The 25,417-nt window shown below is 53.0% G+C and overlaps 1 protein-coding gene across 1 annotated transcript in view; it reads left to right on the top strand.

Moving 5' to 3' along the window:
• NFATC1 (nuclear factor of activated T cells 1) overlaps positions 1 to 25,417 on the top strand; it is a 103,024-nt gene that overhangs the window by 68,683 nt on the left and 8,924 nt on the right. The window lies entirely within an intron of this gene.

Here is a 25,417-nt window from a genome sequence, read left to right as displayed (position 1 = left end):
GCCAACAGGGTCTCTTAGAGGAGGCCGTCCTGGCACGTGGCCCCGGGTCCGGTTTGCTTGTTTCCGAGCGTCGTAAGAGCTTCGCCGGTTGAGTGAGTGATTTGTAAATAGTGGCTTAGCTGAAGGTGGTTAACATTTCCCTCCGTGCGGCGCTGTGACGCCCGTCAGGCACCCCGGGGAAGGAGAGTAAGCCACAGGGCGGCCCCGAAGTGGGACTTAAATCCCACCGTGTGGGACCTCACCCCCAGAGTGCACGGGCGCGCTCGGTGCAGAAACGCAGCCGAACACGCACGGTCAGGATGGTCTGGAAGGAGCGCTCTCCACACACGGGCAGGCAGGCCGCGTGGTGTAGGCGTCCGAGTCCGTAAAACGTCAGCGGATGACAGCCCGTTGTTCTTGGCACATTGACCCCACAGAATTGCGCCCGCCTGTGGGACGAGGTGCCGCCTGAGCTGCGTGGAGGCGGGTGGCCCTCTCGCACGTTGGTCACCTGAGTACTCGCGGATCAGTGCTGTGACCAGAGGCCCCCTGAGCTGCCCAGGACGGTCAGTCCAGTCCGCGCCTTCAGGGGCCCACGTGGATTGTGTGCACAGGTGCTGGGGCCCCCGTCGTTGGCGCTACCCGTCTCTTCGGTGTGAGCTTTTCCAGGGCCGGATGCCCATCTCCCCTGCTGCTGGACTCAGGTGGGGGTGAGAGCCCAGGACAGTGCTGGACACACGGCCCCCAGCCTCCCTGAAACACCCTCTGGGGTCGGGGCCTTGCAGCCTCCTTTAGCGTTGAAGGCTCGTTTCTCCCATTACAGCTGTCTCCATAAACGTCGCATTTCTGCTGTTTGAGTTCTGCGGGCTTCCCTGGGGCCCTGGTGTTGTGAGGAGTGTTTTCAGAAGAGTGTTCGCTCCTGAAGCGGCTGTTTCAGAAGGGAGCAGCGCGTACGGGCCCGTCCCCGCAAGCTGCGGGTCAGGGTGGCCAGGAGACATGGAAGCCTTCCCAGCCTCAGCGTCTGGCCGCTAGCGATCGCCCTCGGCTCAGTGACCCAGGCTGGACAAGGGCTCCCGTGCTCAGGGTTTCTCACACTCCCGTCCATGGGGGTGAAAACGGGGCCAGTCCCGGGCTTCTCTGTCCCTAACTGGGGGCTGCAAGCTCTCAGATATTTTTGTTCCATAGATGGTCAACCCTTGAGCCTGGAGACGTCCTTGGAACCTGTGTTGTGGGTTCCCTCCCACCCCCGACAGGCCTTCAGGGACACCCCAGAACTCAGCAGCTTCCTGGACCACACTCAGGGTCCACAGCTGACCTCAGCAGCTTCAGCTTCTGTTTTGGATTCCATCCCCTGAGGTCAGGCCCACAGCGGCCGTGCTCCCTGCCCGGCCCCTCCGCGAGCTCAGCTTTGTCCCCGGGAGTTGTGGGGCGGCCCCGCGAGCGGCTGGGCGGGCCCGAGGAGCATGTGCACCGCTCCTCTCGTGGTCCCGGCCAAGCCTGCAGTGCTTTCAGGCGAGCCCGGGTGACCGGCCCGGCAGGCCTTCTGGTCTGTCTCGCTGCCCCGAGTGTGTTGTGGTAAGAGGCAGCTTTGTGAGGGTGGGAGAGGTGCACGCGGTGCGTGTGATGGGGTGTCCCGCCCCGGGTGAGTCCACAGCTGCTGGATCTGCCCTCGAGAAGGTTCCGGGGCCCCCGCGAGTCTCTGGGCCCCTCCGGACCAGGGCTCACCTGTGCAGGCACTGGGTTTGGTCAGGAGGGCAACCTCAGTGGGCCCCTTCGGTCCAGTGGGGCCACTGGCCGCACAGCCCGCAGCGTGGCCTCTCGCCTGCAGGGGTGCGGCCGTCAGCCTCGCGGTGTAGCATCCCATGCTGGCTCAAGGAGCAGGGCTCCGGGGCTGCTCTCTGCAAGGAGCCACCACCTCGCCGCTGACTCCCGGCTCTGACTCCCTCCCGGGCACCTGCCGACACCCGCCCTGGTGCTCCTGCCGCCGAGGTGGTGAACACCCGCGTTCACTGTATGCTGCACCCTGACTGGAGGGTCCCACGCCTCCACCCACGTCGTGAGCTCACTTTCCAACAGCTCTGCCCTCCTCCGTGCCCCCCAACGTTCCGCCTCGGTCTCCCCGGGAGCACGGGCTTGTTTCCAGACCACTAGTGTCTCCTCACCTCCTGCTCCGAGCCTCAGCGCCCCCTGAGCTGGCAGCCACCACGGGGCCGCCGGTGTTTCCCGGCCATGCTTGTGGTCCTGGGGCCCCCCGGGCATAGGTTCTGAGGCCCAGGGAGCCTGCGTGCAAAGAGGTTCTCTCCGCCTCGATTTGGGGCTGGAATTATGGGCCCTTGTTTCCAAGAAGGCCCTATAATCCCAGACCAGGTGTGAACAAAGGTTTTCAGTGTTAGCTCATGAGAGCATTTACGAGAGATGCTTATTGTTATTTGTTTGTTATTTTTATTTTTTGGTCAGAAGCCGGATCGTGGTTAAGGCAAGTGCAGGAGAAGGCTCGGTAGGAAAAGGATGATGTGTTTATGTGAGCGTGCATACGTCGTCCCGCACACACACCCATGCCACTCTGGTGCTGCTCAGCGGGTCCCAGCGGAAGCCTCGAGCTGCTAGCCGTGGACCCCTTACGGAAGTGGCCATAACACGTCCCCCCCCGTGGGTGCTCCAGAGCTGGTGTGGGTGGGGATGGCCAGCAGCCCCGGAAGCGGCCTTTCCTGAGGCTGAGGGAGGCCAGTGGGGAGTACCCAGCCTCCCGCTGGCTCAGGCTTCCCTGCAGGACGGCCCCCAGGCCCAGAGGCTGCATGGCCGCGCCCGGACGGTGACCACGGAAAGTGGGGGGCACTGGGCCTTCTCCCTGCAGCCAAGACACACACGTGGTCTGTGCTGGGCGTCTGTCCGCCGTCAGGAAAGTGGACAGAGCGTTCATTGCTCTGTCCGAGTGGCTGGAGCCCCTAGTCCGCAGGCAGTTAGGACGCAGACCGGGCCTGGCTGTTTCTTGCTATGGGAGCAAAGACAAAGCGCCGCGTCCTCGTGAGAGGCTGGGTGACTCTATCAGCTGACCTTGGCACCCTGGGACCTAGGACGCACCTCTGACGAGAGCGGTGATGCGGACGTGGTCTGCGCCAAGTTAGTCCTTGGGAGACCGTTTAATGCAGGATGAAGGCCTGGCCCTGAGCTCCCAGCCTCCCCACCCAAATTCCGAGGGAGTTTTGGGGGTGGGTTAAACTGGCGCCCTTTTGACGGGGCTGATGGGAGGGATTCGCAGGTGTCACGGTGGTGTGGGCCTTACCTTGGGATGCTCTTGGAAAGCCTGCGCGACTTGACTTGGCACCAGTGACCTGATCCTTTGCCAACCCCCCATTGTAATGGTCCGCATGATCGGGGTTTTTGAAGAACTTGCCAAACCAGGGCAGTGTCAAAGCCCATGCTCATTCTGGGGCAGAGGAAGTTTCCGGAGAATACCTACAAACCGCCTGGGTGGGGGAGGGGGCCGCCTCCACCAGGGCGGACCTGGGGCGGGGGTGGGGCGGAGGGCCTGTGCCAGGGGCAGCGTTGGGTGTCTGAGCCCCCACCCCCCGCCCCCCGCCGGCTCAGCCTACAGGAGCCTCTCTGGAGCGGGCGCGCGGCCCCTGCTGGAGTCGTAGCTCCTTCTGCTGTTGGACGTCTCAGCCTCTTTCATCCTCCTCGCCCGCCCTGCTGACATGTGGTCAGTGAGCTGCTCCGAGGGACGTTTCTGGTGTGTGAGGCGGTGTCGCGGATTCGGCGGCAGGCTGCGGTGACGGCAGGTGGCACAGGGCCCGGGTCTTCCCTCTGTGGCTCAGGTCTGAATTTGCAGAAATGGAAACAGTAGCAAAAAACTAAGTTAGAAAATGAGACGCCGTGGATTTGAAGTGGCCTCGACGTGAAAGCTTTCCGCACGCCGCTTGGCGAGCAGAGGCGGGAGGCCGGGGCGGCTTCGGGTCGGGGGCAGGGGCCCACTTCCTGGGAAGACCAGCGATGGGACAGCAGGACCTCGGGCCCCATGACGGCCTGCTGGTGGTGAGGCCTTCTCCCAGAGGCACGCGGGCTCTGCGGGTTCCCAGGGGCTGGGGCTGCACGCGGGATTCACACACGGCTCTCCAGCAGCCACAGGGAGAGACTCAGGGCCCGGTCGGCAAGGGCCAGCCCCCGTGGTGAACAGTTAGGTGGCAGGTGCTCCACCTGGCCTTGCCCTCCAACGCAGCGACGTTTCTGGAGTCCGTCCGTGCGCGGGACGGAAGCCACAGCCAGAGTGTGACACTCTGACCTTTACGCATTTCTGTCGGGCGTTTGCTCGCCGGCTCCATCCAAACCACCGTTCAGAAGTCCTGGTGGCGGTTTGGGGTTCCACGCTGGAGTATTATTTGGGTTTTTTGTTTTCCAGGAACACAGAATGAAAAAGGCGAGGATAGGGTGTTCTGTGCCATGGCAGAGAGCCGGGGCACTTGGAGCACGTGAGCGGTTGTGACCAGCCTGGTTCACGCGGGAGCAGCCCCTGGGGTGCCGCCGGCTCTGCCGAGGGACCCCCACCAACACGGAGGGGTCCACTTTCCAGGCTTTTCTTTCTCTTAAGGAAGAACATAAGCATAAGACAACTTGCCTGAAAATGAACCCCCGCTTTCTTTTAGGATTTCTCTCTTTTTCAGTTGTGTCTATTCTCCAGTTTTGTTTCAAAAGTATTTGGCCCATAAATAAACCAGTTACAATTTATTCTTTGGTCCAACAACACTCACAAGACTTAAACTCTCAATTTAGACTTCTCAATCGTGGCAGAACCACAAGCATACGTTTTTAAAAGAGTCGTTTTATGGGCCTCATGTTATTTTAAATGTAGATTTTCAAATGAGGCCATAAAAGCTCCAGTGAGCGATTCCTGTGGTGTGATTTCTGTGAGCGGCTGTGTACGGAACCGAACTACGTGACAGCGCAGCTCTTGCGGTGATAGGCTGTCCTTTCATTCACGGACGTGCGCATGTGGGCAGGTCACAGGTGCACGCACGGTTGCTTACGCGTCACGGGGCACGGTCTTGTGTATGGCATTTGCTGGAAAGGTACTCTAAACACGTCTGAAGCGCATGGGCTTGGTCCCAGACTTCATGTGAGGGGGACCCACACAGACGGAGTAACTGTTGGCTGGAACAGAGCACCTCCCTCGAGCTTTGCAAGTGACGCGCTTGCTGGCCAAGCGTTGGTGAGTCTGCGCTTCAGCCGCCGCTGTCTCCCCGACCGCCCTGCAGCCTCCGCCACAATCAGCCCTTTCAGCCCCCGCCAGGAGCGCTCGGGTTTCCAGAAGTCTCCATGTCATTAAAACAACAAGCAGGTGGACCAGGCGGCCAGGATCGTGTCTGCCCAAGTCCGGGCCGTGAGCCCCCCAGTCTGCTCCCCCTCGTCCCCGAGCCCAGGCTGCTCTGGGAGAGAACAAAATCTTTCCTCATGGAAAGTTTTACTGACCTGGCTTGGCGCCCAAGGCTGGGGCCTTCCCCGTTCCTAATGATGATGGAAAGAGTCTGTATCACGGTGATCAAACATGCAGAGTCGTTAATATTGTGGACGGCGGCTACTGCGTGACGGATAGATGAATTCAGCCATGCGAATAATTCATCAGGGTCAGTCCTTAATGCACTTCCACGTCCGCTGGGGAGTCTCCAGGCATAAAAATCACACCCCACGCCACCCGGAGACGGGCTGCTGTCGGCGTGGTGGGCTGCAGGCTCTGTGAGCGGGCTCTCTGGAGACCCTGCAGAAGGGCCTGAAGCTGCTGCCCACGGAGCAGAGCCTCTGACCGCTCACTTGCTAGGTAACTGGGCGCCTCGAGGGGCCCCGCGGGCTTTTCCAGCACGTGTGTGTGCACCTCGCGGAGACGGCAGTCTCTGCAGACACACGGAACCGAGCTTCCAGATATTTTAGTCTTCATCCACCTAAACCTTAGTGTGACCCGGAACTAGCAGAGGTTGGTCGGTGTGACGAGTGTCTGTTAGCTGGGGGGTAGGCAGGGACCAAGCCCTGGGTCTGAGGTCTTGGGAGGCGCGTGCTTCCCTCTGCAAACCTGTTGCTGCTGAACACTGGCCCATCGTGGAGGAAGGAGAAAGGTGGCAGCGATTCCGAGAGGCCTGCTGAGTAGGGCTCTCTATAGATAGGGTGCAGACACGCTGGTGCTGCTCCCAGCGCCCGTCCCCGCAGCCTGGCGGGCCTCTGCTGTCCTTCCGATGGGCAGCAGGGCGAGGAGGAGGAGGGGCCCTTCCTCCCACGGGTGGTGGAACTTCAGTGTCTGAGAGGTTCTGGGCGCTCTTCTCCATTTTTGCCTGGTGTGGATGTTAACTTCAAGCATGAAATGCTTTGAATTACACTGTATTTCTAATCATACGGCCTGATTATTTTCTTTGTCCTTGGAGGGGAATCAGTCGTATTGCTTTTAGCTAATATTAACCTTCTGCCCACCGCCCCCCATCATAGGCATTAACTTGTTTCGCTTTTATTATTAATTGGAGAGAAAGAAGTAGTGTCGTTGAAGGAAAACAAAGGGAGGAGCCTGAAACTTTCATGGAGCTTGAACACCCAGCACCCTTAGGTCTATTTAGTCCTGAAAACCGTTCGTAACAGCAAGAGCACAGAGGGCCCGAGAGCCGACGCCCACGTGTGACCCTGTCGGTGTGCCACGTGGGGCGTGCTTGCGGTGTTTTTGTCCTTTGTCACGGGCAAGCTCCGAGGAGTCTGGAGTGTCCATGTGTGAGCGTTTCGTGACTAGCATGCTGGTTTTTCTGCAAAGAGGTGAGCACCTTCCCAAACGTTCTTTTTTTTCTTTTTTTTTTTTTGACTGGAGCATTTCTCATGTCATTTATGGAGAAAAGAAAAATGTACTGTATTAAGGTTTTTCGGTTATTTTTAAGGCAGATTGCAAGCTCCTCCATTATTTCGCAGCAGCTGGCTATGTGAGGAGTCCCTCCGTCTGGGATTGGATGATGTGATGATCACATACTGATGGTAGAGGTCCCAAAGGTTTGGGACTCTGTATTTTGACAGTTCCCCTCTGGTGCAGAAAACAAATATGTCTTGTATACCATAGCTCTTTAGTTCTTCTGTATCTTTTTGGATATTTCTTCTAACATTTTTAAATTTACAACCTGGAAGAGCACATAAACCAAGAAACTGAGAACAATTCACTCGTGACAGGGGTAGCCATGATATCTGAATTGGAGTCTGTTCATCTTCAATAGGCTCTTCGTCTGATGAGTCAAACTCACTTGTTTGCAATGAACTAGGCTTTCTTCTTATTTCCAAGTTGGAACCACCGGTTTCATCGCTGGCCGCCCCGCGTCGGGACCTGCTGCCGCCCCCAAACGTTCTTTAAATGACTCTGTCTTCACTTCGGAGGAAGTTGTGCAATGCTGGCCTGGGCTCTGTGCCTTTCCTTTCTCTGATGCTTGTGGAACTTTCTTACTTGAGAATGGGCGCTCTTTAGAGACGCCTTCAGATCTGTGAGCCAGCAGGTAGCACACCACTGTGCTGCGTCATCAGAGCATGAAGCCATAAAGCAAGGCATTTAAAAGCATAATGGCCACATTCAGGAAGCACAGTTGGTGATAGACCATCAGAGCTAGGCGTCTCTTTGGGGAGAGTGGTGACCAGGGCAGTGGAGAGCTCTGTCTACATCTGTTGGACAACTGTGTTTTGCAAGAGCAGCCCAGGCCCTGTAGCTCAAGCCAGGCACTTGGCTCTCCTGCCCCTGGGGTGCCAGGCAGAGAGCCAGCAAGACACGGACACTCTCAAGTGATCTTCCTGATACAAAAGTGTATTCTTACGTATGGATCCCTAAGGAACACTGAATCATTGGCTCACAGATGTCTATCAAGTCCAGGCAGAGAAGAACATGGAGCCTTGGAATCATAGTAATTATCTTACCATCAGAGCTGAGAAAGTGCTCCCCAATCTAGCATGTCACATCATTGTCAACAAACAGAAAACCCAAATCCCAGTAACAGGACTGGAGGTATGGCCTTTGGTAATTTTCAAAGTGACTTTTTACATATATCCTCTCAATTTACATTTTCAACCTTAGAACAGTCCCATGGCCAGAACTTCCAACGTTAACCCCACGGACAGAGGAATCGGGGCTTACAGACACACATTAGTTGGCCTGCTCACAATCGCACAGAACAAGTGACCAGCCAGGAGCACCACAGGGATCTGCCAACTCTGATTTAAACAGTTTCTCTACTCTACCAAGGCTTGGCTCTATTATTGAGTACTTTTTCTCTACTAGAGATGTGATGCACGAAGATTCCTGCTTCAAAGTCTGGCTTTCAAGTGTGAGTTGGCCTTGCAAGCCAAAGTGCAAACAGTATTCTGACTGATGGTGAAGCTCCCTGGAAAAGTCGTCTTCCCAGACCATGACCAAAAATAACAGATGGCTGGACTCTTGCTTGTGGGAGCTGCCAAGGCTGTGATCTCAACTGGGGCAAACAGAAGACTAGCTACACTCGATGCCTGCAGGGAGTTTGAAAAAGCCCCAGCATGTTCCTGGGGATTGGGAGACTGCATATGGACATGCACATGCTCAGGAAAGACCTGGGAAAAGAAAGGACTGGGTCCTTCACCTCTGGCTGGCCTTGAGACCTGTACAAAAAGCAAAAGTGGAAGCTAAGGCTGACTTGTGGATTGCCTGCAATTCGATCTCATTGACAGAAGGTGGAGACTGAAGGCATTTAAAGAAACGTCCTGACTGATAACTGATTGACCGTTAACCTTGCTAACCTGAGGATGACCCTTGGGAAGACAGACTTAAAAATAAAAACAAGGATTTTTAGAAGAGGAATAGAGCACTTAGTGGCCACACACTGCAGAGAACACAGGACCCCACCCCCACCCACAGAATTAGTCCAGAAAAGTCACTAATCAAGTATCCAGCATCAAGGGAAGAAAAAAAAAGAGCCCAGCAGTAACAGCAAACCCTACTGGGGAGAGGAGTCTAATTCCAAAGTTGCTACAATATATTATCTACAATGTCTAGTTTTCAACTAAAAAATTATGAAATTGGCAAAGAAGCATGAAAACATGTCCCATTACAGAAGGGAAAGAAACAACCCATAGGCAGAGACTGTCCCTGAGAGGGCTCAGGTGTTGGACTTAGCAGCAATGGCTTTTAATCAGCTGCTGTAGAGGCGCCTGGGTGGCTCAGTTGTTAAGCGTCTGCCTTTGGCTCAGGTCATGATCCTGGGGTCCTGGGATCGAGTCCCGCATCGGGGTCCCTGCTCTGCGGGAAGCCTGCTTCTCCCTCTCCCACTCCCCCTGCTTGTGTTCCCTCTCTCCCTGTGTCTCTCTGTCAAATAAATAAATAAAATCTTAAAAAAAAAAAAAATCAGGGCGCCTGGGTGGCTCAGTTGGTTAAGCGACTGCCTTCGGCTCAGGTCATGATCCCGGAGTTCTGGGATCGAGTCCCACATTGGGCTCCCGGCTCAGCGGGGAGCCTGCTTCTCCCTCTGACCCTATCCCCTCTCATGCTGTTTCTCTCTCTGTGTCAAATAAATAAATAAATAAAATCTTAAAAAAAAAAAATCAGCTGCTGTAGATAAGTTCAAAGAACTGAAAGAAAGTATGTTTAAAGAATTAAAGGTAAGTAGGACAGCAATGTTTCACCAAAGAGAGAATATCAATAATGAGATTAAAAGTTTTTAAAAGGGCCAAATAGACATTCTATCCTTGCAAAGTATAGTAACTGAAATGAAGAATTCATTATAGGGGCTGAACAGCAGATTGGAGTTGGCAGAGAAAAAGAATCAACAAACTTGATGAAATGTCTATAGATTATCCAGTCTGAGGAACAGAAAGGGAAAAGAATAAAGAAAAATGAACATGTGGGACACCATAAAACATACAAACATAGGCATATTGGGAATGCAGGAAGAGGGGAGAGAGAAAAAGGAGTAGGAAACATATCTGAAGAAATAATGGCTAAAATCTTCCCAAATTTGATGAAAAACATTGTATACATCCAAAAAAAATCAAATTCCAAGTAGAATAAATCCAGAGATTCACACCTAAATACATCATAGCCATACTGTTGAAAGTCAAAGAAAAAGAGACAATCCTGAAAGCAACAAGAAAAAAAACAAGTCATCAGTTTCGTGGAATCCTCAATAAGATTAACAGCTGGCTTCTCATGAGCAATCACAGAGGCCACAAAGAAAAAGACTGTTGATCAAGAATCCCATATCTAGCAAAACTAGCTTTAAAAATGAAGGAGAAATAAAACCGTTGCTGGGTAAGCAAAGATGCAGAAGTTTGGTTGCCAGCAGACCTGACCTACAAGAAGCATTGGAAGGAGTCCTCTCGGCTGTTGGCAACTCAGATCCACACAAAGAACTAAAAAGCACTGATAAAAAGTAATTATGTAGATAATGACAGCATACATATTTTTAAACTCTTTTTTTTCCCCTAACTCATTTAAAAGAAAATACATAAGACAAAAATTACAGAACTGTTCTGATGGGTTTATATCAAGATGTCATTGGTGTGGAGTAACAGCAGAAAGGAAAGGGTGCGGAAGGAAGCCGTGGTAAAGAAAAGCTTCATATGTTATTAGAAACAAGTTAATATTAATTAGCTGAAATAAAATTTTTAAGTTAAGATGTGTATCATAATCTCTAGAGGAACCATAAAGAAACTAACTTAAAAATATACAGAGTAAAACCAAAAAAAAAAACAAAACACCAAAAACACATTTAAGTGATACATTAGAAATCACCTATTTAACACAAAAGAAAGCGGTAATGAAAGATATAGAAACAACAAAAACAAAAAACAAAACCCCACAAGACATGGAAAACAAACAGCAAAATGGCAAATGTAAATCCTACAATAAAATTACATTAAATGTAAACGAACCAAATACTCCAATAAAAAGGTGGAAGTTGTCAGACCGGATTAGGGGGAAAGAACAAACAAACAAAGATCCAACTCTATGCTGTCTACAGAAGACTTACTTTATATTTAAAGGCACAAATAGGTTGAAAGTAAAAGGATGGAAAAGTTATACCAGGTAAATAGTGACCAAAAGACATTTGGAGTATCTATACTAATATTAGACAAAATCAATTTAAGACCAAAGAAAATGTTGCTGGAGACACAAAGGGACATTTTATAATGAGTAAAATGTAAATTGAGCAGGAAGACATAACAATTATAAATATTTTTGCACCTAAAAAACAACCACATAATACATGAAACAAAAATTTTCAGATTTGAAGGGATAAACTGAAAGACAATTTAAAAAATAGTATCTGGAGACCTCACTACATACTGTCAGTAATGGATAGAACAGTCAGTAATGGATAGAACAACTAGACAAAAAGTCAACAAGGATATAAAACAATTGAAGAGTGCTGTCAAACACTGGACCTGGAAGACATCTATAGAACACTCAACAGAATGGGGTGCATATGGAACATTCTCCAGGATAGACTTTCTAGTAGGTCATAAAACAAGCCTTAATAAACTTTAAAGGATTAATTCCGATCACAATGGAATTAATCTATAGAATCAATGCGATTCCTATCAAAATTCTAGCAGGTTTTTTGGGTTTGTTTTTTCAGGAACATGACAAATGACAGAATGATCCTAAAATTCATATGGAATTTCAAAGATCCAGAGTAACCAAAACAATTTTGAAAACAAAGAACAAAGTGGGAAGACACACTGCCCAATTCAAAATTTACTATAAAGCTACAATAATCAAGACAGTGTGGTGTTGGCATAAGACATATAGATCAATGGCCAGAATTTAGAATTCAGAAATCCTTGTATTTATGGTAAATTGATTTTTAACAAAAATGCCAAGCCATTTAACTGGGGCAAAGAATAACCTTTTAACAAATGCTGACATAACATTTGGATGTCCACATGCAAAAGATGAACTTGCACCTTTAACCTCACACCATACACAAGGATCTCAAAATTGATCATAGAATTAAATGTACAAGCTAAAACAAAAGATTTAGTAGATAGCATATGAGAAAAATCTTTAAGATCCTAGATCAGGCAAAGATTTTTTAGATATGATACCAAAAACATAGTCCAATATTAAAAAACTGGTAAATGAGACCCTATCAAAATTCACATTTTTTCTGCTTCAAAAGAACCGTTAAGAAAATGAGAAGACAAGCAGCCAACTAAAAGAATATATTTGCAAAACACGTATCTGATAAAGGGCTTATATCCAGAATATACAGAAACTTTCATCTCAGTAATAATAAGAGAGCCTAGTCAAAAACTAGGCTTTAAGATGTAAGCAAACATTTCTGCAGAGAAGACATATGAATGGTTAATAAACACATGAAAATATGCTCCATGTCATCAGTCATCAGGGAATGCAAATATGACACCAACGCAGAGCTCAGTTCCTACTCATTTGAGTGATGACAGTCAGTAAGAGGGACAGTGACACTCTTGAGAGAGACTGGAGCCCCCACCCGTTACCTGTGGAGACGTTGGGTGCCACGGCCGTGTGGGTGGGCTCTTTGGAGGACCGCAGCTTCATCATATGACCCGTTCATTCCACTGTTAGTTACCTGCCCACAGGAGGTCAACACCTACGTCCACAGAAAGGCCTGCACACGAACATCCTCAGCAGCATTATTTATAACATCCAAACATTTGAAACAACCCGAGCATCCAGCAACTGGAGAACAGATGGGAAAGGGACGTCACAACCACACGGTGGAATATTACTCAGCCGGAAGGAGGAATGAGGTGCTGACGCACGTTACGCCATGGAGGGACCTCAAAAACCCAGGCGAAGTCAGAGTAGCCAGACACAAACACCTCATCTTCCATGGCTCTGTCTACGTGACATTGTCCAGAAAGCCTGACCTCAGGAGGCGGTAACGCTCTGGCACGGACATGTCTCTTGGGGTGGGTTTGGGTCTCGTCTTTGGTGTCGCTGAAGGAACTTCCCTTCGAAAGTGTTCAGAGTCCAGCACATTTGTTAAAACACTCGGCGCCGGAGGAGAGACCGTACTGTTCAAGCGCGAGGCTTGTGTGTGTCCTGCAGAGTTTTCCTCTGTGGAACGCGTACAGCCCTTGGACTCCTTTCCTAAGGAGCGTGAGGACAAAATTCCAATTCTGTGTTTCTATGGCACGAACACAGAGCTGACGGTGGAATTTCTCTCAGGGAATGAAAATACGTGTGCTTCTGCATTATCTCCTGTTTCACTACCTGTCCGCCTGTGGCCACGTGGTGGGGTCCACGTTTCCCGGCCGTCGGCGATGCGGGTTCTCTGTCACTTTTCACGCCAGTTGGGCGCGTGGAGCTTTGAGTCCTTTTACCTTTCTTCAGCTTCAATTTTGAAGCAGTGTTCTTCCTTCCTTCCAGATTATTACGTGGACACTTGCACACAGTAAAGAACAAAGAAAGTCTATTCCCTTCTGAAACATCCGCCCTTATCTGGCCCAGGGGACCCCAGCTAATCAGAGCCTGATACTCTGCACAATAGGCCGAGTCAGCCAGACCACCCCCTCCCAGAGTGCAGGCTGCCGCTCCCCGAGCCAGCGGCTGGTTTTCTTTTGTTCTGAAGCGGGCAGACAGTGCAGGATGCGGTCATCGGGCCTGGGGGCCTGGGGGCGGCCTTATCAGCCCCCTGGCCGTCCTCTCTCCCACCCAAGGGTGCAGGCTTCCCCAGGACTCGGCCCTATCAGGCCCCCACAGCTGCTGTTATTTTAGATAGGGCAGGAAGTGGGCCTAGAGGACAGTGGCAGCTCACGGCTTCAGCCACATCCAGAAACGCCTGTGATTTGCCCGAGGTCTGGCTCCCGCCGAGCCCATGGCGGGAGGGAAGGGGGAAGGTGCTGCAGATGTGGGGAAGCTCTGCCGGCACCTGGGCCTCGTCCGTCAGGGCAAGCAGGCAGCGGGGCCCACCGCCGAGGTGGGGCCGCAGGGGGGCTGCACCCTTCAGTCTGGGGGGACGGCCCGTCAGCCCCGCTGTCCCCTGTGCCCATAAGGCAGGCTCGTTTGCAGGTATGTGGTCCCGTGTGTCTGCAGACAGTTCGAACAGGGCTGACGGCTCTGGTCCAGCAACGGCGAGGCTGGAAAGCCAGGGGAGCCTCTCGGCCGATCGTCCACGCCAGAACGGGTTTGAGGTCGGGCGGTCCTGAGCTGTCAGTACCGGCACCCTCTGGGCCGCAGAAAGGCACGACCTCTGGGGTGGGGCAGGGCCTTTCTTCCCCAGCGGCCCCACTCAGGGCTTTTTGCTGGAACTGGTTCCCAGAACGGACCCCAGATAAGACGGTGGCGCCGTTTGTGACCTACCTGACACCTGAGAGCGTTTCGCTCAAGAAACTGCATTTTAGGACATTTCCTCTTACTTGCTGTGCCCAGACCAGGTTGGTGATGGGGAGTGTGCCCCTGGTCCACGACGTGGCTGCCGTCCCCGGTGGGGAAAGCCGGGCTGCTAGCTGCTTTTGGCATCGCTCCCTGCCTTCACAATGTCAAACTTAGAATCGCCTTTATATGCACTTTCCCTTTTTTTCCACAGTAGCTGTTGCCAGCAAGCTGTAAACTACCGTATATCACTCAGATTTAAGAACCTAAACTTTAAAACAAATTAAACTCTTGTTGACATTGTAATAAAAATCAGAATGGAGCTGAGCGGCACAGTAGAAGCGAACTTCAATTATTTTTGTGGATTTAAGATGTTTTCTGGGATTCCCAGACTCCCAGCACAGCGAAGTTATTTCCTCTTGGCAGATGGCTGCACAGAGAAAGGGTGGTGGACAGAGGGAGGGCGCGGGGGAGGGAGGCGGCAGCGCTGGGCCGCGGCCTGTCCGTCACCCGTGTTTGCTCCAGCTCCAGGGGGGTGTCTGTGGCCACACTGGAAAAAGCAAGCCCAGGACAGCACGTCCGTGGCGGGGCTGGGGGGGTGGTGTGCCCGCATTTTTTTACGCACTTTAATTTCAGAAAAGAGCTCAAAGAATGTGTGTCAAGGTCTGTTCATTGGGTGTTTCTCTGGATGTAGAGAATGGAAAACACAGGTTGGGCTGTCCTTGCAAACTTTGTCCAAATGCTGGAAAATGTGCAGCGCGTCCGCGCCCACCCTCCACTCTCCTGGTCCTTATCTCTCATCACCCGTTCACGGCGGTGTTGATGCTCTGTCACTCGCGGAGATGGAAACGGTGGTTTCCAGGGGACGAAGTGCCAGTTTTCCATCCTGCAGCTTCCTGTCCCGATAGTGCAGCAGGGCAGGGACGTGCAGATGGAAACTAGTGATTGATTACTTTGACAAGGGTTTCTCCGGAGGCGTGGCATGCTCCCTGGGGGTGAGCTTTGACCTGGGCTTTGAAGCGAGCCTTTTACCAGAATCGGCCCTTCCCTGGCCGGCCGCTTCCTCCCCTGTTCTGCTTCCTGTTTCTGTTTTCAAGGCCAGGTGGGCAGCCGGGTCGGGGAGCTCTGGCCCACGGACGTGTCCACCGCCCACCGTAAGCTGCTGCCTTGCTAGCTCGTCCGAGCCTGGGGTTGGGGAGCCCCAGGTGGCTCCTAGAGCTGGGAAGAGGCCCCTCTGCCCTGGGAGTTGCTGGGCCCTGGGGTGTGAGCCTAGCTTAGCAGGCAGCTTCCAGCACCTTCATTCAATGACGGGAAGGTGAGGAGAGCTTAAAAATGCACGACCCTCTGGGTGGTTTCTTCCCAGGCCCTTCAGTGTCACCGGCTGTGTGGAGCAGGGCTGTGGGTTTGGAAATACCTGCTCATCCCTGTGGATGGTGGCCCTGGGCACCGGGAGCGTCTTTATAGATGCTTGGGGGATTCTTAAAGCACCTTCGGTCCATGTTCCATCAGTGACGTCCACTTGACCAGGGCTTCCTGAGCTCAGCATTTTGATGAAACATCTAATTGTGCTGTGTGCTCGGAAGTGTCCCCAGGCCTCCGGCAGCTTGTGGGCAAGGCATGCATCCTGGCGTTGTGGTACCAGGCTGGCCTTGGGCCTCTAGCCCTGGACTGTGGCCGGGGACCCCGTTCCCGTCGTCCGGGGTGGTCTGCAGCGCTCTGTGTTGGGGAATGGCCACAGATATCCTCACCTCAGTGTGAGAAAGAGCTCGGCAAAGCTGGGACACTGCTTCGCTGGGAGTCAGCAGCCCCTTGTCTCAGTCTGAGTTACCACCTGCTGTGAACAAATACTTCTAAGTAGCTTGCCCGCCACATACTGCCTTCTTTTGAGGACATTTTCTTAATTTTTATTTATGTGTTTGTTTGAGAGAGAGCACACGTGCGCGCACACATGTGAGTGAGGGGGAGGGGCGGGGGGGAGAGAGAATCTCAGGCAGACTCCCTGCTGAGCACAGAGCCTGACGTGGGGCTCCATCCCACGACCCTGGCATCACAACCTGAGCCAAAACCAAGGGTCGGATGCTCAATGACTGAACCTCCCAGGCACCCCTTGAGGACATATTTTAAGGCTTCTTCAAATTTAGTTGAACAGAGAAAGAGTTAACGCGAGATTTTCCAAATGGACGGCTCGTAGCCCCATGGAAAGGAAGAAATCCCACAGACACAAGGCTGTCCATTGGTACGGCACTGATTTCTCCCCAGCCTGAGCAGTGATGCCAAGAAGCCTGCAGGTTCGGCTGTTACTTGCCTCTTGCTTGGTCTTTTTGAAACTCACGCAAAGGATTAACTCTACTTTCAGAAGAGGACGTAACAACCCGTGTTTGCAGATCCCTTACCGTGTCCTGGCATCACAGGGCTGTCCGGACACACACACACATCCGTTCTCTGGCCCCTCGAAAAATCAGGGGAATGGGCAGACAGGTTAAGCAGCTAACAACATTCAGAATTTGAGTAACAATTCAAGATGACAAGGCCGGGCTGCCAGAGAGCAGCTGACGGTGTGAGGGACACTCAGCGCTTGGAGTCTGGGGCCTAGACAGTGTTTCGGGAAGGACTTTTCAGAGGAGTAGGACAGGAGCTGAGTTTTAACGGCGATTGTCCTGTGTCTTGGCTAGCGTCTCCGCTCCTTGTAGGAAACGCTGCCTGAGACGGTGGGAAGCCTCTGAAGGACAGGACGCGTGTGCAGGGTTGGGTTCTGTCTGGGAGGTTTGGGAGCACTTGGCTCTGGCCCCGACGGCAGCCCTGAGGGTGGACGCAGCCCTGGCCCCAGCGTGGTCGCGGGTCCTCCCCCATGCACCCCTCCCATGTTCAGGTGATCACTTGTACCTGTCCCTTCAGGTACCGTTGGAAATGGCCGCTCACCTCAGGCTGAGAAGTGGTCTTTGGGACCGTGGTAATCCAGCCAGACCGCTCATTTTGGTAATCACCAGGGGCGTGCGGTTATTACATAAAGTCAATTAGAGCGCAAACATGCCGGTCCTGCTGATTTGATTTAGAACTAACGAAAGCTCCAGTAATGGGCAATTACAAGAAACTTAATGGCCCTTTATACGGAATGCAGCTTCCATGGCACCTAATAGAGTGTGATGAATTACTCATTATGTGCAGTGTTGGAATAGCTTCTATAAAGATTAATAATTGGATAATCAATACAAAAATTCCATCTTGGGTGCTTTTCCACGCCAGGGTCAGTATGTCCTACAGATCGGGGGACCCGTCTCACCGGCCTGTTTTGTGATTCTGCTCCCCCTCTGCGCTATTGTTTTCCAAGCTGGGAGTTCCTGGGAGTCACTTGCCTCCTATGATTTTTCTGTCCAGATCTTTCTATAAAGACGCAGCTTCTGCTGTCGGTCAGTTTTCTCAGTACTCGTGGGTACAGTTTCCACCCTCAGGGTGGGCTCCGTCTACTGGGGGCGGAGGGCAGAGACCCGTGGTGAAGAGTACCGGCTCACCGGCTGCCTGTGTGTGCGGGAGAGGTGCCAGGTGGCCTTCCCTGAAGTGGCGGAGAGCCAGGCGCAGGACGCGGGCACCCTGGGCGGCAGCATCCCAGCCGGGCTCCGGGCCCAGGTGCGCCGCTGGGGGTGGGCAGGAGGGAGGTGGCGCAAAGTGCAGACCCTTGTGTCCTTGCCTTGCCACGGGATAGGCTCGGCCCCCCAGCAGCTGCCCGGAACACAGGCCAGACGCCGAGGCCGACCAACAGTCACCAGCTTCTCCTGGGCTCCGGCTTCTCTCTGAAGGCACTGTCGGTTTTTAATGGTGGAAATCTCAGACATCCATGAGAGTGTAATAAAGAGTACAGCGGGTTCCCGCATGCCCGCACCCAGGTCCACAGTTGGGGTGGGCGAGACGGGGCACCATTCCTTCAGCCGCCCCATGCTGGTTGTTGCTGAGATCTCGAGGGACCAGGTCCTGGACCTCAAGTCTGAGTTCCACCATCCCTCAGGTACAGATGCTTTGTTGTTGTTAAGATTTTATTTATTTATTTGACAGACACAGCGAGAGAGGGAACACAAGCAGGGGGAGTGGGAGAGGGAGAGGCAGGCTTCCCGCCGAGCAGGGAGCCTGATGTGGGGCTCGATCCCAGGACCCCGGGATCATGACCTGAGCCGAAGGCAGACGCTTAACGACTGAGCCACCCAGGCGCCCTACAGACACCTTTTTAAGCGGCCACTGTCTTACACGATCACATTATGACAGTCACGCCTAACAGAATTACTAATGGATCTCTGTAAGGTGAGGATTTACCTCAAACTCACAGGTACCCATCCGAAGGTGTGGTTTCACCCCCAAAGCAGGAACAGGGGGGCTCGAGCCTCTCCTTTGCCTCCATAACGAGCAGCTTCTTCCGGGCAAACCAGGCAGCTGCCGGGTGGGTTGCAGGCGCCTGGCCCGTGCCTGGCGGACTGGCGGGCGGAGCTGACGGATCATGGCATGGAACTTTCCGCCGCCAGCCCAGGAGCGTGGCCGTGTCCTCCGCGGCCTGCAAAAGGGGAGGAGCCGCTTCGTTAATGCCTCTTACTTTGAGGCCCTGACTCGTGTCCCCAGACAGAGTGACAGGAGGCCACAGCCTGGCCACGCCTGCACGGCCACCCCGTCCCTCCCCCCATCCACTTAACGTTGTTACTTTTTAATTAAGGGGAGCTTTTTCATCTTTTATTTTTTCAATTCCATTAATCCTGTGTGAATAGAAATTTTGTAATTTGGGGGGAATGTATTTTCTAGCAGCACAAAGAAAGCCCTAGAAAAATGCTTGCTGGTGGTTTAGCGCTCCCCACGAGTGATTGTGGAATGAGTTTGGCGTAGATAAGAAAATGGGCCAGGTGATGTGGGAGCCCACGCCCGGCCGCAGGGCGGGAGGTGCCGGGCAGCCCACGGAGCTCCCGTCACGTGGCCAGCTGGTCCCCGTGGACGCTGGAGTTTCCACACGGGCGTTCGCATGATTTGGAGTATTCAGGCTAAATAAGGAAGCATGCACTGAAGGTAGGAAAATTATTCTGTTTTAATGGCTGACAGTCCCGGGTGACAGTGCCCGTCAGTGCCAGCCCCACACGCAGCTGGGAGGGTCATGTTTTATTAAAACCGGGACTTGTTGTCATTCAGACTCCACCGTCCCATTCCCTCCTTCCAAAAATAGCAGGCCCTGTGGCAGTGGCTTATTATGATTAAAAAGATAAAAATAAGTGAAGGCTGAAATGGGTCCAGGACACCCGAGGTAACGCGGAACTTACTTTTTAATGGAACTTGAGAGACGGCCTCATTTTCCACCACCTCACAAAGCATCTTTGAAAAAAAGTCAGAAAAGTAAAGCAGGGCTTTAGTGGTGTTGCGACTCTGCATTTTCAGAGTTACCGTGGTTGTGACGGTCCTGCTGTCGCCCAGGGCCACGTGGGGCCACGCGGACACCTAGCCCGCCGTCCCTGCCAGGCCGTGGACAGAGCACCCGCCTGCAAGCGAGGACGTATGGACAGTGGACTCTGTAAGATGCTTGCCTCTTCCAAGAAGGTAAAAACCCACCTGGGAGACAGCCTCAGTTTCCCTCAGTGCCCACAGCCCGGGTGTCGCCTGGATCCACACGTGCTGTAGGGGCACAAAAGCATGTTTCCTCCGCTTCCCAGTTTCCGAATCGTGGCCTTAATCGTGGTGTTTTCTTGCAAGTCTCCCTTCTGACGTAATACTTGAAGTCACCGAGGAAGTTCGCGCCGCAGTGTGTGAACACCGTGCACCCGCCCGTCGGCTGGAACCGCGCGCCGCGGGAAGCCCACCGCTCACGCCTCTGCGAGCAGCATCCCTGCATGAGAGTGTGCACGCCTCCCTGTCCCGAGATCCCTGCACGTCGTACAGGGTTCGCACGCAGACACGACCTGGCCAGGGATATTTCTGGTTCTACTCCGTCTGCCTAAAGGATTATGTTCTCGGGTTACAATACTAACTTTAGCTAAAGGTGTATTTTCTGGGAAAGTGAGCAAATACTTTTTAAAATTATCTTTTAGTTATAGGAATGGGAAAGAACGGCCTTCCTGTTTTGTTTTGCTCTTCACAAAGCTATTTTGGCTTTCCCTTAAAAATAAAAATGTTTCTGATGGCCTGTCCTGTGCGAGGAACATGCATTTTTCTGTCCCTCACAGGAAGACTGAGTAAGCACGTAACAACTGCTTTTCTATATTTCTTTACACGCAGTACTTCATTTGGCCGTGAGCTTTGAGGGAGCCCACGGGGCGAGATGCGGCGCGGATGTGGCCACAGGAACCTGCCGTGGGAACCGCATCCCGTGTGGATCCTTCAGGCCTCTTTTTTTCCCACATTGCTTTTGTTTAAAGGACAATGATGGCTTTTGAAAAGTGATTCTCTTCATGAAAAAGCAACATCGTAACCTGTCATGATGAGCACCGGGTGTTATACGCCGAATCACTGAATGCTACATCAGAAACTAATGACGTACTATATGGTGGCTAATTGAATTTAAATTTAAAAAATTAAAAAACACAAAAACACAAAAAACAAACAAACAAAAACAAACGGAGATGAAAAAGTAACAGTAGCCCTGCTCAGCCGGCTAGTTTGCCAAGGAGCAGAAGGTGAATATTGTTAATTTTTAAAAATTCACAGTACAGTTGTCTCCTTGTTTGAACTAACCTGACTATTGAAAAGGAAGAGATGCTTTAAAAATGGGTTTTATGTAATCAAGCTGACACGTACCTACAGCAATCACTATGTTTTTTAAAAAATTGACACAAAAGTATTATTAGCAAAGTACAGTCCTTACCCACCTTAATTAAACTTTTTTAGCAAAGGTTACGCAGTGTGACTGGGCTGGATTTCTTACTCCGACGCCCAAACCCGGCTCCTAAGAAAGCAGCATCGATGTCTGTGTGGACAACCACCTAGAAACTTCCGGCACCCGCCCCTCCTGTGCCTTCCCTCCCCAAAGCCCGCACGTGGGCCCCACGACTCTGACAGGTTCCCTCCAAGGAGCAGGGACAGAGACCCCCGCACGGCCCCTGGCGTGTGGGGCCAGCACCTCTTCCCGTTGCGGTGCCCCGGGCAACACCCAGGGCTGCCGTGCCCGGGCCAGTGGCACCGCTGGCCCTCTGTGACAGAATCGAGAACCTGCCACAAACCTACACAGGCGTTTGTCTGGTTCTAGAGAGAACACACGCTCCGTGGGAAGTGCCGGAACGAAACGTACAGAAGTAACCCCCGCCCCTCGGCTCCCCTGTGAGTCCGTGAGCACGTGTGCCGAGGTCCGGCCTCCACGGACGTGACCAAAGAGCCATTCTTCCCACGTCAGGAAGCCGCAAGTTCAGCCAGTGGGTCCTGCGCACACGTCGGCAATAGAAGCAGGCCGGCCCCGCGTCTGCAGGACCACCTCGGGCGCATCCTCGTGTCAGGCAGGAAGCCGGCCGGGAGCAGCCTGCCCTCGGGAGGCCGCCCCTCTCGCTTGCAGTGGAGCCCCTGACCCCACACACGCCCCCCTGAGCCCCGGCCGCTCCCGCTCTGACCGCCGCTCGCCCGCTGCCCCGCGCATCTCCTGCCCTCTCTGGGCCTGTCTTCAAATTAAGAATAGTAGCGGTGTCCGCCTCCCGGGGGCTTGGGGAGGACGCTGTGAGGCTCCTGCCATTTATAATGCTCAGCACCCAGGAGGATGTGTTTCTCCTTTTGAAATGACTGAAGACTCCCCGACTCGGAGAGCGGAAAGGGATCTCGGCCAAGGCGCCATTTTCACGGAGGAGACCCTCAGGCTGCAGCCAGGTGCGGAAGCAGGATGAGAGCAGGACCCAGGTCTTCATCCGCGAGCCCTCCAGCCGCACCGTCCCCTGACGGCACGTGTCCGGGTGGTGCAGAGCTCGGATCAGCTTTTCTAGAGGAAGATGACAGGCCTCCATTGTTCACAGATCTGATCGATCTATTCAATGATGTGGCAGGAATGCAAGGAGAATTTAGGTCTGAGAAAGGAAGTCAGCGGATCGTCAGGACTGATGGCTCTGACGTGGGTTCGCTCACGGCCCAGGCACCCCCTGAGAATAGGAGGTCGGGCCGTCTTTAAAAACAAGCACCGCCCAGATCTTCTCTTCGTCATTTCTGTCTCTTTAGGGACTGCTTTTCCTCCCAGAATCTATGTTTTCGCTCTGACCACATGACGTCTTATGGTTCCTAGGGTCTCAGGGACACTTCGTGTCAAGCTTCCTTTCTAGTCCCAGTGACAGTGTGGTCACAGCACCCCGCGCCCCATCGTTCAGAGTCCCATGTGGACGCACACACTGTCACTTCTTCCCTTGGAGTCGGAAGGAGGATGCTGGATGACGATGTCTGGGAGCCGATAAGAGGAGCAGCCTGCCCACGGTCGTGACGGCCACGAGCAGGCTGCCTCCGAGGCTGAGAGGTCCCAGCACACGGGCGAGCTGCCCTTGGACGTCAGCTCTGAAACACAGGCTCAGACCGGTGGAGTCTGTGTGTCGCGAGCACAGGGCGCGGGCTCAAAGTCTCCGCCTTCACGTGTGTGCAGCCCTCGGGATCACCAGGCCACACCGCTGGGATTTTTGAAGGAGGTTTCTGATCTAGCGTATCAGCACATCTCTTCTGGCTTCGATATCTGCACCATATGGGGCAGGGGCGGCCAGCACACACTGCTGTTTGTTGTAGCCCGAAGAAGAGCTTGCCCTGGAAAGCAAGTGGCCATACAGACCCCGCATGGGTCCTCTGGTCACTTGCCTCTTCTACTCCTTTGAAAAAAAAAGATTTTTAAGGCATGCAACAGCTAGTCCAGGAGAAATGACTGAAAAAATAGTTGGTTTTGGCTCAAACAGACGAGAATGCTGTGTTCATATGCCTGGTGCCGGGCTGGTGCTGGCTGTGAAGACATGCGCGCCCCAGAAAGGGGAAGTGCAAGGCTGTGCCTTCAGCCTCTCTCCGCCCCAGACACCAGGTTCTGCGCGCTGAGCAGCCCTGCAGGCCAGACGAGGGCCGGACCCAGAGGGACAGAGTGCAGGATCGGGATGGGAGAAGGGGAACTGGTGGGTGCAGGTGCCAGCCCTGGGCTGGCAGAGCGCGCACTCCTGACCCGTGAGCCTGAGGACCCCAGTTTCCACTTGCCGACCCTCCCTCAGACCCTCCGTGTATAAAACCCGTAACTACGAAGTCCGCCTTCCCTCCCTTATGGGACTGTTGACAACAGTGAGCATGCCCCTGCTTAGGAACCACAGGGGCCGTGAACGTGCTGGGCCAACAAGCAATGTGGCTCATTCCTGAAATTTTTATTTGAGAGCTTTAGCTGCTTTCGGAAACCAAGAATTCAGAAACGTGGGGAAGCTTTGCTTAAAAGCAAAATGTGTAAAAAATGAGATTCGGACCCTCCCCGACCCCTCGGGTCACACAGTCTCAGGAGAGCCCGACAAGAGCCCGTGAGTGAAGCCTGAAGATGAAGTGAGGGCATTTCACTACAACACAAGGTTTTAAGCTCAATTTTTTCCAAAATGGTGATGAAAAAGAAACTCATTATGTGAAAGCAAAGAAATTTTGCTTTAAAAAGGACACTTCGCCCAATTAGTTGATTTGCTTCTTTATAAATAGGTGTGAGATCTTTGCGTAGTGGTCGGAACAATACAGTGAATATCCACAGATACTGTGAGTCTGGGTGAGGAGCTCTGCCTGTACTTTGTATATTTTAGTTTTTAAATGTTAAAAAATACTAATTTTCTTTTCACTCAATTCTAGCTATGTGCAAAGAGGTGGTGTGGACACGTGTCTGTGTGTGTCCTGCGTACATATCCCAGATTTAAAACAAAAACTCAAATTGCCACATAAGTTTTAGGAAAAAAAACAGTAGTTTCCACCTCGGGAGCATTTTAGAGAAAACTTAAATATAAGGGAAAAAACCTTTCTCATTAAATTAAATTGTGGTGTAACAGCTCACCACATCCTGTTGCAGGGACATCTGACACTAAGCAAAGGGAAGGTTCCTCTTTCAGGTCTCTGACGAGCTCTGAAGGTCACATGTTACCTGCAGTTCAAAATACTTCGACAAAGAAAAAACCCTGCGTGTCGGTGGAAAAGCTGAATAAGAAGATGGAAAGTATCAGTAGAGAGAAGACACTGTGGGAAACTGTCACAGAGAAAGCCTCCCCCAAAATAACCAGCACAGAGCCCCCGGGGGCGGCCGTGCACTCACAGGGACCCGGAACCGTGACCTCATGGAAGGGACGTGGGAGGCCGTGGCCAGGACAAGGCCAGGGGCGACAGGACCCCGATGCGCGTGCCCTGCTGCGCCATCTGTCTGGGACAGGAGCCCTCGTGGCTCTCCCTGCGGGGCCGCAGCATGGACTGTCTGCCCAGAGAGTGTGGCTCTGTGGCTGTCCTGTCCTTGGTGGTGTGCACCGTGGCGGGGGTCTACTGTGCAGGTCGCAGCAGCCACCTGTCCCTTCTGTCAGCTACCCCGCGTGGTCCCCGGGGTGCCTGGGCAGGGCCGACAGGGCATTCACGCATGTGTGCTGGTTCTTGAGGCGCTCCTGAGATGTCTGACCCATCGTGACTGTACTGCATGGTGCCAGGCCTGGACCACAGGGGCGTCCGATGACCTGCCACGTCTAGCTGACCCTTGTTGGGAGGCAGGCAGGGCTGGTGGCCTGTCAGAAACCAGCAGATCCCTGAGACGGAGCAGGGGTGCTGCCCGCCCTCCCGAGATCCTCCTGATCGCCAGGCTGGGGTCACAGAGAGCAGGTCAGGCGCCAGGACACAGGAGGGCCCGGATGGCTCAGGACACACTCAGTGATTTCCCCACTCCCACCCAACACGGGCTCCCCCTCCAGGCTCAGGTGCCCCGGAGGGCAGCAAGGGGAAGCCCACTTCTGAGGCATCTTCCCCTTTTATCTTGTCAAACACGTGTTATTTTTCCTGTGGTCTCTATAACCCTGAGGAACTAGAAGGTTCTTGGCTGCCTTGCTTAAGCCTCCCCCCATTCCCTGGCATTCTTACCCCTCAGACCTCCCCCCATATCCCCATCATTATTACCCCCTCAGACCTCCCCCCATATTCCTTGTCATTATTACCCTCACACCTCCCCCC

Source organism: Phoca vitulina, unplaced genomic scaffold (assembly GCF_004348235.1).
Source record: "Phoca vitulina isolate PV1807 unplaced genomic scaffold, GSC_HSeal_1.0 scaffold27, whole genome shotgun sequence".
NCBI lineage: Eukaryota > Metazoa > Chordata > Mammalia > Carnivora > Phocidae > Phoca > Phoca vitulina.
Note: the sequence above shows the minus strand (reverse complement) of the source record. Positions and strands in the feature narration are given on the sequence as shown.